At 45.3% G+C, this 12198-nt stretch overlaps 1 protein-coding gene and 1 pseudogene across 2 annotated transcripts in view; one reads left to right on the top strand and one right to left on the bottom strand.

Annotated features, from left to right (window-relative positions):
• The window catches only part of LOC109024224 (zinc finger protein 709-like), a 44643-nt gene that overhangs the window by 3504 nt on the left and 28941 nt on the right, over positions 1–12198 (top strand). The window lies entirely within an intron of this gene.
• LOC109024047 (large ribosomal subunit protein eL28-like) lies at positions 5304–5788 on the bottom strand (annotated as a pseudogene).

Raw genomic sequence — 12198 nt, 5'->3', positions numbered from 1 at the left:
CCTTACATCGTTGATAAGGAAACAAATAGGTTTTGTTATACCATAAAGTCGCAGTTTCTAAGACCCTCTCGACGACTTTTAGGGAAAACTTACTGTGTTTTAATCTATTTTCCACAGAGCAAAGGATTAGTCTTTTAGATTTAATTTTGTTGTTCGTGGATATTTTACGAGAGAGGAAAGCAGAGATAGCAGCTTGGAAGTTAGTTGTATGAAATGGTTGTGCCTCACCTCCCAGTATCTTTCCTTGGCACAGACATCTTACGTGTTGAGGATCCTCTTTGGAAATTTTTCTGGGTGATCTGTCCTTGAGCATAGTTGCGGATCAGCACTGAGCTTCCCCGGCTTTATCACCTTGAAAACGTCGACTCAATTGTGTGTTAGTATTTAAGTAAATGTAAGGTGTGTTCAATCACTAGAGCGTGAAGGATGGTACAAAATATTTCCAAAAAGGCCAAGAAAGGTGAATTTCTGGAAAAAAGAAATCCAGTATTACATCCTGCTTTTTTTGTTTGTTTGTTTGAGACAGTGTCTCACTCTCGCTGAGGCTTGAATGCAGTGGGGGGATCACGGCTTACTGCAGCTTCGACCTCCCCATCTCAACCGATCTTCCCACTTCAGCCTCCCGAGTAGCTGGGACCACCACACCCAGCTAATTTTTTGTAGGGAGCGTGCCTCTTTATGTTGCCCAGGCTGGTCTCAAACTCCTGAGCTCAAGTGATCCTCCCAAAATGTTGGGATTACGGGCATGAGCCACTGGGCCTAGCCTAAATATTATTTTAACCCCTTTTTCTTCTAAGTTTCTGAGGCTCGTTTTTTTCTTTTGGTTGATTTCAAGAGGAATTCCAGGGCTTAGACTTACAATTCCTAGGTGTGTTACAATATGATTGTTTAGAAAACCACTTCTGGCTGGGCACAGTGACTCATGCCTGTAACCCCAGCATTTTGGGAGGCCAAGGCGGGTGGATCTCCTGAGCTCAGGAGCTCCAGACCAGCCTGGGCAACATGGCGAAACCCTGTCTCTAACAAAAAATACAAAAAATTAGTCAGGCATAGTGGTGCGTGCCTGTGGTCCTACCTATTTTGGAGGCTGAGGTGGGAGGATCGCTTGAGCCTGAAAGGTGGAGGTTGCAGTGAGCCAAGATTGTGCCACTGCACTCCAACCTGGGTGACAGAGTGAGACCCCCTCTAAAAAAAAATTGTTTATAATAATTAACTATTGATTACATTATTAGTTTGACTAATGATTATAGTTTATCATGATTAATGATTAATAGTTTGACTAGTGATTAAATAATCATTTATAATTAACTTCATTTTCCAAAAGGAATAGATATTTGTGGGTTTTGTTTTGAAACTAATGTTTTACAGTTTGCTTCCATGCTTTATACATAAATACTTGGTTTGAGTGATTTTGCTGAATTCTTGAAACACTGGGTTTTTCTCATTTAAAATATCAAAAGTGTTCTAAAGCCACGTGACTGGTGAGCGGATGCCTGAGGCAGTGACTAGAAGGTAAGGCCACCTTTGACTCTGCCAAGGGAAGTAATTAAGACCCAGGTGGTTCTCCTTAGGGTGCTTCTCCTGCAGGTGTCCTACGTACTCACTCTTATCAAGGAGAGCAGGTGTCCTACGTACTCACACCTATCAAGGAAAGACCCCTTTGGTACTGACAGAAACTGAGCATTGGAAAACTGGGGATCCACATGTATGTGGTGGGGAGGGGAACAGCGTGATACTTCCGGGGTTGTAATTGTAGTTTCCTTGGGCCTGTTTTTAGACAGTGGATTTGAGGGGTAGTTGTTGTTTCGTTTGATACAGGGTCTTACTCTGTCACCCAGGCTGGGGTACAGTGGCACAGTCTTGGCTCACTGCAGCCTCCTGGGCTCAAGTGATCCTCCCACCTCAGCCTCCCAAGTAGCTAGGACTACAGGCACATGCTATCATGCTTGGCTAATTTTTTTTTTTTTTGAGACGGAGTCTCGCTCTATCGCCCAGGCTGGAGTGCAGTGGTGCCATCTCGGCTCACTGGAAGCTCTGCCTCCGGGGTTTACGCCATTCTCCTTCCTCAGCCTCCCGAGTAGCTGGGACTACAGGCGCCTGCCACCACATCCAGCTAATTTTTTGTATTTTTAGTAGAGACGGGGTTTCACCATGTTAGCCAGCATGGTCTCGGTCTCCTGACCTCGTGATCCGCCCACCTCAGCCTCCCAAAGCGCTGGGATTACAGGCGTGAGCCACTGCACCCAGCGCTAATTTTTTTGTTTTTTTGTTTTTTTGTTTTTTGTAGAGATGGGGTCTTGATACATTGCCCAAGCTGGTCTCAAACTTGTAGCCTCAGGGACTCCCATCTTGGCCTGCCAGGTGCTGGGATCACAGGCATGAGCCACCACTCCCGGCCTTCGGTTTTGCATCCCCAGTGTTGCTGCATTCAGAGTGTAATATTTACATGTTGAGAAAGTCTGTGAAGTTAGGACTTTTGTCTCCTGGATCTAAGATTGATGAATTTGAAGCCAGGCATGGTGGCTCATGCCTGTAATCCCAGCACTTTGGGAGGCTGAGGCAGGCGGATCACCTGAGGTCGGGAGTTCGAGACCACCCTGACCAACATGGAGAAACCCCGTCTCTACTAAAAATACAAAATTAGTTGGGTGTGGTGCCACATGCCTGTAATCCCAGCTGCTCGGGAGGCTGAGTCAGGAGAATTGCTTGAACCCATGAGGTGGAGGTTGCGGTGAGCTGGAGATCGCGCCATTGCACTCCAGCCTGGGCAACAAGAGTGAAACTCCGTCTCTGAAAAAAAAAAAAAAAAAAGATTGATGAATTTGAGAGTTCATTTGGGTCAGAACCTTAAACTGAATCTGGGACTGAACTAGTCTAGGTGTTACACCTTAATGGTGAGAGTCTGAACCCCCAGCTTGTTAGGGTGTTTGACCTTCTGTGTGTGGATTTTACAGTTCTGAATTGTGGGGAAGCAGGCTGCTAAGCTGATTAGAATATTTGTGTTTCTTTCCTTTTTCTGTTTATTGTGGTGCTTCAACTGTAGTTTCCCTTAGCATTTTGTAATTTATACATGTGAGTGTGTAGGATTTTCGCTTCTTCGGCTTTGAAAATGAAAGTTGATAAATATGATGTAAGGCAAGACAATTCTGGAACCAAGCAGAATTGTGTTCCTTTTGTGCAAAAGAATCTCAAGATGCAAGATGAGTGCATTGAAGTTCTCGGGTACATTTTTCATTTTTAAGTCAGTTTTGTATGTGCATATGCCCTAGAGGATGTGACATTTAAAAGGCTCTACTCTTTAAGAAAAATGAATTTTGGGCCGGGCGCAGTGGCTCAGGCCTGTAATCCCAACACTTTGGGAGGTCGAGGCGGGCAGATCATGAGGTCAGGAGATCAAAACCATCCTGGCTAACACGGTGAAACCCTGTCTCTACTAAAAATACAAAAATTAGCCTGGTGTGGTGGTGTGCGCCTGTAATCTCAGCTACTCGGGAGGCTGAGGCAGGAGAATTGCTTGAACCTGGGAGGCGGAGGTTGCAGTGAGGCTGAGGTCGCACCATTGCACTCCAGCCTGGGCATCAAAGTGAGACTCCACCAAAAAAAGAGAAAAAAGAAAAAGAAAAATGAATTTTTATTTTAATTGATAAGATGAAAATTCAATTGAGTTCCTATTTTAATGATACGAGGGAAACTACTCAAAACTTATGTAATCTTTGAGACTTTTTTACATTTAGAGTTAGGTTTAAATCCATCATGCATTAAATAGGCTACTCATTCCTGAAAGCACTGCCCTCTGGGATACAGTAGAAAGATAAAATATGATGCAATTTGTCATTTAGTTAGAGATTTTTTTCTTAATTTACACTTTTCTACCCATTATTTAAAGGATGAAATCTTACAATGGTTTCCTATGTTTAAAAAAAGTTAAAAGTCAATAAATTTTAGAAACAAGTTAATTAAAAATAATGGCTAATAGTAAAGTATGGTTTATATAATTTTTTTCAATCATTTAAAATACACACAAAGGTTTAAAAAAATCTAAAAGGAAGTGTGGGTTGAGAAAACTTACTGCTAGAATATCCTGGTTTACCCTAGTGCTGTTGCTCCAGCCACCCCCAGATAACCAGTTTTGATAATAACTCGTGCATCTGTTAGTGTTTCTTTATATAAAAACAAGCAATTGTAAATGCGTATTTTTCCCATTCACTATTGTTGAACACATTGTCTTTTTTGTTGTTGTTGTTACTGTTAGAGACAGAGGACATGGTCTTGCTCTGTCACCCAGGCTGGAGTGCAGTAGTGCAATCATAGCTCTCTGTAACCTTGAACTGAGCTCAAGTGATTCTCCCATCTCAGCCTCCTGAGTAGCTAGGACTACAGTCACATGCCACCACACCCAGCTACTTCATTTTTTATATAGAGATGGGGTCTGGCTATGTTGCTCAGGCTGGTCTTGAACTCCTGGGCTCAAGCGATCCTCCACTTTGGCCTTCCAAAGCATTGGGATTGCAAGCGTGAGCCACCAGAGCCACCATGCCTGGCCCTGTTCACCATTGTTCTTGTAATTAGTGGTTGGACTCTACGTTTTTAATGTTTCACAGTTGACCACTTCATCCTCTTCCCTTAATGCCCTACTTCTGGACAAGCTGAGAAGGCCTGGGCATCCTTCCTCTGTCATGGGCAGGAGACTCAAACCACATAACCAGCTGCCCATGCAGAGGAACTTGCGCCCAGCCCCACTTCCAACCACAGTAAACACCCTGGGCAAGTTCCCTTCCTTGCTTTTTTAAGCCATTTCCCACCTGCTTGAGAGGCCTGCCCTGTTCTCCCTAGAGACCTCAGTCATGGGAATAATAAGCCTTTTCATACCCTCTCAGTGTGTGTGAGACCCACTGTCATCAGTGTCATCATTGCAGCCTCGCCCTTCTAGGTGACTAGCAGTTGGTGCTGTGAACAAGATGTCTAGATATTGACCACCACTCATGGGTCTATCTTCTCTTGTTCTGAATTGCTGACCTGCTCTATGGCCCATTTAGAGTTTGAGCTGCTGCTTACTGGGAGCACATGCTTTGTGCTGTGCTGCTCTGTGTTTCTTCCATTGTTGAGCCCTACCAAGTCTGGTTCTAGATTCAGCTGACCTTAGTTGACAGTTTTTGATAATTCCTTGGAATTGGGGAGCTGGAGTATGGGAGTAGGGCCTTCCTTAAAGTGGTCCTGGGTTTACATCCTGGGCAAGGACCTACCTGTGTTTTTGTTTTGTTTTTTTGTTTTTGTTTTTGTTTTTTGCGGGCATGAGGGGCTGGTGGTGAGAAAGCCAGCTGACTCTTTATTGCTTTGGGGGCAGGGGTCTCAGGAGCTCTTGGTGGGGCGGGTCCGCTTCCGCTTCACCATCACAGGCTTCTGGCTGCACAGGATGGCGCTGACCCTGCGGATGGCTGCCATGCGCAGGTCGGGGCGGTACTTGTTCTTGAGGATCATGTGTCTGATGCTGCTGAGCGTGGCGCGAGCATTCTTGTTGATGGTGGTCCGCGCGTAGGAGGTGGCAGGCTTCGGCTGGCCGGATCTCTGCTTCATGACCACCACCGCACCTTTGTCCTCGGCTGCCGGCTCCACGCCCACAGTCTTGTGGTGAATCAGCCCGTTGTAGCGGAAGGAGCTGGGGCCTTCAAGTTACTGGGCTTGGTGCTGTAGGTCGGCTTATTCCTCTTGATCAGAAACTGGAGCAGTTCTGCACGACCATCCATTGCAGATGCGCGGACATGGTGGCGGCTCCTCTCGCAGTGGCGGCCTGAGACCTGTGTATTTATAGTGAAGTTGTGACTGATGCCTGGGTTGCCCCAAATGTAAAGAGTGGGAGTGGAGGGGGGACTGTATACACTGTGTCAGAGGTTGGTCATTATGTGGCTGCCCCTGGAAGAGCAGTCCTTCAAAAAGAGGACAGGGAGGGAAGGTGGGGAACAGCAGCCATTAGACGATGGACTGAGTCCACACTCTTTAACAGCAGAAGGTTCCCCAAGACCCTAAAGTGCTATTGCTGCTGCTTCATGCGCCTCTCCCACAACAGACAGCTTGACCTTTGGGTTTAGTGGGGGATAACACCCATGGCATAGCTGTGGCATAGCAAAGAAGTTAGTTCAAACCTGACTTAAACCTGGGGTTCTTAAACCTTCTAGAGCAACCATTGCCGTAGGGGAGGTGCTTCACCCTGATGACAGTGATGACACCCTGATGACACAGGCTCTCTGGTGGGGAAAAAAAATATTAGTACCAGGTTAGAGAGGACACACCCTCCCCCAGAGTACATCCAGTAACCAAAAAACAAAGCAGGGAAGGGAAGGAACAAAAGAAAAAAACACTGATGAAACAGAAGTCCACAGTTTGACCCAGTTGGAAATGTATTAAAGGAATTTGCATAACAAAAATCATAAAAGGGCACTCCTTGGGTTTTTGGCCTCTATAATGTAGGTTCTGAATTTTAACATCTGTATCAGTTGATAAACCTTCATGGGATTAGGATTAATACTAGGGCTCATGTTATAGTTATACCTGGGTATCCCATCAAATTTAATGAAGGTATCCTGATAATCATAGATAATCATCCCTGTGCCTCTCCTTAGCCATCATAACTATTGTGTTGGCTAAGTCATTCTTGGTTGTATTATAGAACAAATTGTCTTAAAATATCACATAGGGCCAGGTGCGGTGGGTGGCTCATGCCTGTAATCCCAGCACTTTGGGAGGCCAAGGTAGGTGGATTGCTTGAGCCCATGAGTTCAAGACGAGCCTGGGCAGCATGGTGGGACCCTGTGTCTACAAAAAATACAAAAATTAGCCGGGTGTAGTGGCACGCACCTGTAGTCCTGGCTGCTTGGGAGGCTGAGGTGGGAGGGTAGCTTGAGCCTGGGAGGTTGAGGCTGCAGTGAGCTGTGACTGTGCCACTGCACTCCAGCCTGGGTGACAGGGTGAGACAACAGCCCTTAAAAAATCCCACAGTGACCAAGGAAGCTCTGAACCAGTGAGTTATTTATTTATTTATTTACTGAGACAGAGTCTCGCTCTGTTACCTAGGCTGGAGTGCGGTGGTGGGATCTCAGCTCACTGCAGCCTCCGCCTCTCAGGTTTAAGCAATTTTCCTGCCTCAGCCTCCTGAGTAGTTGGGATTACAGGCACTCGCCACCACGCCCATCTAATTCTTGTGTTTTTCGTAGAGACGAGGTTTTGCCATGTTGGCTAGGCTGGTCTCAAACTCCTGGCCGCAAGTGATTCACCTGCTTCGGCCTCCCAGTGTGCTGGAATTACAGGCATGAGCCACTGCACCTGGCCATAAATTCAAATTAGGTCTTTGGCAGTTACAAATTAGATTGACAAAATGGGACCCCATGAAACTTACTCCCCAATTAAATTAGTTAATATGACTCAATGTAAATTGATGGGCCTTGAAGGATTGACAGCTATTATACAAAACCATTAATGGTTGTATGGTTGTAGTGAAGGGGCAGTTATCCCCAGTGGTTTTTTTTTTTTTTTTTTTTTTTTGAGACAAGATCTCACTCTGTTGCCCACGCTGGAATCCAGTGATGCAATCACAGCTCACTGCAGCCTCCAACACCTGGGCTGAAGCATCCTCCTGCATCAGCTTCCTGAGAAGCTGAGCCCACAGGTGTGCCACCATGCTCAGCTAATTTTTTTTTTTTTTTTTTGTAGAGATGAGATCTCACTGTGTTGTCCAGGCTGGTCTTGAACTCCTGGGCTCAAGCTGTCCTCCTACCTCAGCCTCCCAAAGTGCTGGGATTACGGACGTGAGCCACTGCACTTGGCCGAGTATTTCTCCTTTTAACAGCCTAATTTGGCCTGGCCTGTTTTTTTTTGTTTGTTTTTGTTTTTTTGTTTTGAGATAGAGTTTTGCTCTATCGCCCAGGCTAGAGTGCAGTGGCGCAATCTTGGCTCACTGTAACCTCCACCAGCCGGGTTCAAGTGATTCTTCTGCCTTGGCCTCCCGAGTAGCTGGGATTACAGGCGTGCACCACAATGCCCAGTTGAATTTTTTTTTGTTTTTTTTTTGAGACAGAGTTTTGCTGTTGCCGGGGCTGGAGTGCAGTGGCGCGATCTCGGCTCACTGCAGCCTCCACTATCCAGTTTCAAATGATTCTCCTGCCTCAGCCTCCCAGGTAGCTGGGATTACAGGCACCCGCCACCATGCCCGGTTAATTTTTATATTTCTAATTTTTATATTTTTAGTAGAGACGGAGTTTCACCATGTTGGCCAGGCTGCTCTCAAACTCCTGACCTCGTGATCCACCTGCCCCGGCCTCCCAAAGTGCTGGGATTACAGGCACGAGCCACCACGCCTGGCCAATTTTTGTATTTTTTTAAGTAAAGATGGGGTTTCACCATGTTGGCCAGGCTGGTCTCGAACTCCTGACCTCAGGTGATCTACCCTCCTCAACCTCCCAAAGTGCTGGGATTATAGGTGTGAGCCACCGCACCCAGCCTAATTTGGCTTGTTCTTAAATCTGGGTGCCTCAAAGTGGACTGTTGCAACTTACTGCTGTAATCCCAACCTATTGAGCCCCTACACCCAATATCCAACATTATGGAAATTACTGATTCCATCCAATGAACGAGTGGTAGATATGCTGGAGTCACAGATTTGTATAGGTTTTGTTCAGTCTCTATTTCAACAGACTTAGCTGCAGTTTACCTTCACCTTTGAAGGGATGTGGTCCACCTTTATCTGGTTTCTATTCAGGGAACCTCAGTAGCCTTGCTATTGCAGTCTTTGCCGGCAAGATCTAAATTTTATCTACCTTTCTTCAGGAGCACAGGCATGGCATTACGTTAGAGTCATTGCTGGCCAGGAGCAGTGGCTCATGCCTATAATCCCACACCTGTGGGAGGCTGAGGCGGGGAAGATCACTCAAGGTCAGGAATTTGAGACCAGCCTGGCCAACATGGCAAAAACCTGTCCCTACTTTAAAAAATGCAAAAATTTGCCCGGTGTGATGGTGAGCGCCTGTAATCCCAGCTACTTGGGAGGCTGAGGCACAAGAATCACTTGAACCTGGGAGGCAGAGGTTGGTTGCAGTGAGCCAAGATTGTACCACTGCACTCCAGCCTGGGTGACAGAGCAAGACTCCGTCTCAAAAAAAAAAAAAAAAAAAAAAAAAAAAAAAGTAATTGCTCTCTGGGGACAGTCATTTGACATTCATTCAAGACATACAAATATTGAAAGAAAAGAGCTTACAAAAAGTGGAAGGGCTATTGCACCATCTAGAATGTAAGAGGCACTGACACCTTGGCTAAATTCCTGAAAATTATGTGGTAAGCAGAGGACTGCATCCTCTCTGACATAGTGAAGAAATAGCGTGTTTTTGTTTTTGTATTTTGAGACAGGGTCTCTCTGTCACCCAGGCTGGAGTGCAGTGGATCTCGGCTCACTGCAATCTCCGCCTCCCAGGTTCCAGCAATTCCCCTGCCTCAGCTTCCTGAGTAGCTGGGATTACAGGCATACACCACCATGCCTGGCTAATTTTTTTGTAGTTTTAGTAGAGATGAGGTTTCACCATGTTGGCCAGGCTAAGAAATAGCTATTGACTTTCTCACCATCACAATATCTTTTAGATTCTTTTGTTCTTTGTTCTGCTGGAGGCAACATAATCCTTGTGCGCAAATTTTAATTAAATCCAGTTATGCTGTGACTTGCAGGTTGGCCCACCTTGAATGGGTATTTCTACCACAGAGGCTTCTAGACTGTTCAAATTGCCATGCAATTAATGCCCTCAGACTCCTTTACTATGTAGGCTGTTGTTTTTTTTTTTTTTTTTTTTTTGGAGACAGAGTTTCACTCTTGTTGCCCAGGCTGGAGTGCAATGGTGTGATCTCGGCTCACTGCAACCTCCGCCTCCCCAGGTTCAAGCAATTCTCCTGCCTCAGCCTCCCTAGTAGCTGGGATTACAGGCACGCGCCACCACGCCTGGCTAATTTTGTATTTTTAGTAGAGACAGGGTTTCTCCATGTTGAGGTTGGTCTCGAACTCCTGACCTCAGGTGATCCGCCCACCTTGGACTCCCAAAGTGCTGGGATTACAGGAATGAGCCACCGTGCCCGGCCAGACTACGTAGGCTTTAGCAACCCCTTCTTGTGGCCCTGTAGGTAGCCAGATGGTCATAAGTTGTCCACAGGCTTCTGATGCAACCCCACACTATGTGCCAGTACCATGTTGAATAGAAATGCTGTGTGAGAGGACTCCCTTGCCTTGTTCTTCATCTTACTGGGAAAGCATCTTGTTTTTCACTATTAAGTATGATGTTAGCTGTAAGTTCCTTGTAGATGTTCTTTCTTAAGCACTAGTTTCTCTCTATTGCTAGTTTGCTATCATAAATGGAAGTTGTACTTAGCCAAATGCTTTCTCATTTTCATTATCCTTTTCATTTGTGATATTAGTAATTTCTGTCCTCTTTGTTTTTCTCAGTTAGCTTGACTAGATATTTTAATCAATTTTATTCATCTTTTCAAAGAGCTGGCTTTTGGTTTTGATTTTTTTTATTTCTTGCAGTTTCACTATTTGAAAAAATTTCTTTTCTTTTGCTTACTATGGTTTTAATTTGCTTTTTCTAATTTCCTAAAGCACATGCTTAGATAATTGATTATATATTTTTCTTCCTTTCTAGTGTATATGTTCAGTAGCATACTTGTCCTCTATGTATATACTTCTGCTGTGTCCCACAAAGGTGTGTGTGTGTGTGTGTGTTTTGAGATGGAGTCTCACTCTGTCACCCAGGCTGGAGTGCAGTGGCACGATCTTGGTTCACCACAACCTCTGCCTCCCAGGTTCAAGCGATTCCCGTGCCTCAGCCTCCCAAGTAGCTGGGATTACAGGCATGTGCCACCATGCCTGGCTAATTTTTTTGTATTTTTAATAGAGATGGGGTTTTGCCAGGTTGCCCCAGGCTGGTCTCGAACTCTTGACCTCAAGTGATCCATCCACCTCAGCCTCCCAAAGTGCTGGGATTATAGGCATGAGCCACCACGCCCAGCCCCTACAAAGTTTAATAAGCTGTATTTTCATTCATTTATTTTTCATTTTATTATTATTATTATTATTTTTGAGATGGAGTCTTGCTCTGTCGCCCAGGCTGGAGTGCAGTGGTGCGATTGCGGCTCACTGCAACCTCCACTTCCCTGGTTCAAGCAATTCCCCTGCCTCAGCCTCCCAAGTAGCTGAGATTACAGGTGCATGCCACCATTCTCGTCTGATTTTTTTGTATTTTTAGTAGAGACAGGGTTTCACCAGGTTGGCCAGAGTGGTCTCGAACTCCTGACCTCAGGCAGTCGGCCCACCTTGGCCTCCAAAGTGCTGGGATTGCAGGTGTGAGCCACCAGGCCCAGCCTTTCATTCATTTAGGTAAAAACAGTTTTATGAGATTTTGAGGGCTGCTTTTTAACACAAAAGGAAAAAATTTTTAAAAAGGAAAAAACTAGTTTTTAAGTGCCCTTAAAACTACTACTTTCATCCGTGGGTCGTTTAGAAGTGTGTGGTTTAATCTGCAAGTGTTTTGAGGTTTTTCAGCTGTTTTTTTGTTATTGATTTTTATATTGTCATTGTAGTCTGCAAGCATATTTTATATAATTTTTCTTTCAAGTTTGTTAAAGTGTTTTTTTTTTTTTAATCTGCTGCGATCTTCTGGATAAGGTTTGTTTTATGTCCCACAATGTAGTCTATCTTATCTTGGTGACTGTTCCATGTGAACTTGAGAAGTATGTGTATACTGCTGTAGTTGGATGAAGGATTCCATGTATTTCAGTGGAATCTATTGTTTGGTGCTATTCAATTCACCTGTGTCCTTCTTATTTTTTCCTTTTTCGAGACAGAGTCTTGCTGTGTCACCCAGGCTGGAGTGCAGTGGTGCGATCTGGGCCCACTGTAACCCCTGCCTCCCGGGTTCAAGCGATTCTCCTGCATCAGCCTCCCGAGTAGCTGGGATTACAGGCACCTGCCACCATGCCTGGCTAATTTTTGTATTTTAAGTAGAGATGGGTTTTGCTAGTTGGCCATGCTGGTCTCAAACTCCTGGCTTCAAGCGATCCCCCTACCTCAGCATTTCCAAAGTGCTGGGATTACAGGCGTGAGCCACTGTACTCGGCCTGTCCTTCCTGTTTTTTTTCTGCCTACTGGATCTCTTAATTACTGGTAGGAGG

The sequence above is a fragment of the Gorilla gorilla genome, chromosome 20 (assembly GCF_029281585.2).
Source record: "Gorilla gorilla gorilla isolate KB3781 chromosome 20, NHGRI_mGorGor1-v2.1_pri, whole genome shotgun sequence".
NCBI classification, from domain to species: domain Eukaryota; kingdom Metazoa; phylum Chordata; class Mammalia; order Primates; family Hominidae; genus Gorilla; species Gorilla gorilla.
Note: the sequence above shows the minus strand (reverse complement) of the source record. Positions and strands in the feature narration are given on the sequence as shown.